Genomic DNA, 290 nt, shown 5'->3' on the forward strand with positions numbered 1-290 from the left:
GATTATACTCTTGAATCATTTCAACCCAACGAGTTTTCCTGAGGTTGAGGTTGGGCTGAGTGAAGATGTACTTGAGACTCTTATGATCAGTGAAGATGTCGACTTTCCTTCCCAACAAGAGATGTCTCCATGTTAAAAGAGCATGGACAACTGCCGCCAACTCGAGGTCATGAGGGGGGTAGTTCTTTTCGTTGGGCTTCAACTGGCGAGAGGTACAGGCCACAACTTTCTTCTCTTGCATTAACACAGCACCGAGACCTTGAAGGGAAGCATCACAGAAAACCTCAAAT

The sequence above is a fragment of the Triticum urartu genome, chromosome 6 (genome assembly GCF_003073215.2).
Source record: "Triticum urartu cultivar G1812 chromosome 6, Tu2.1, whole genome shotgun sequence".
Lineage (NCBI taxonomy): Eukaryota > Viridiplantae > Streptophyta > Magnoliopsida > Poales > Poaceae > Triticum > Triticum urartu.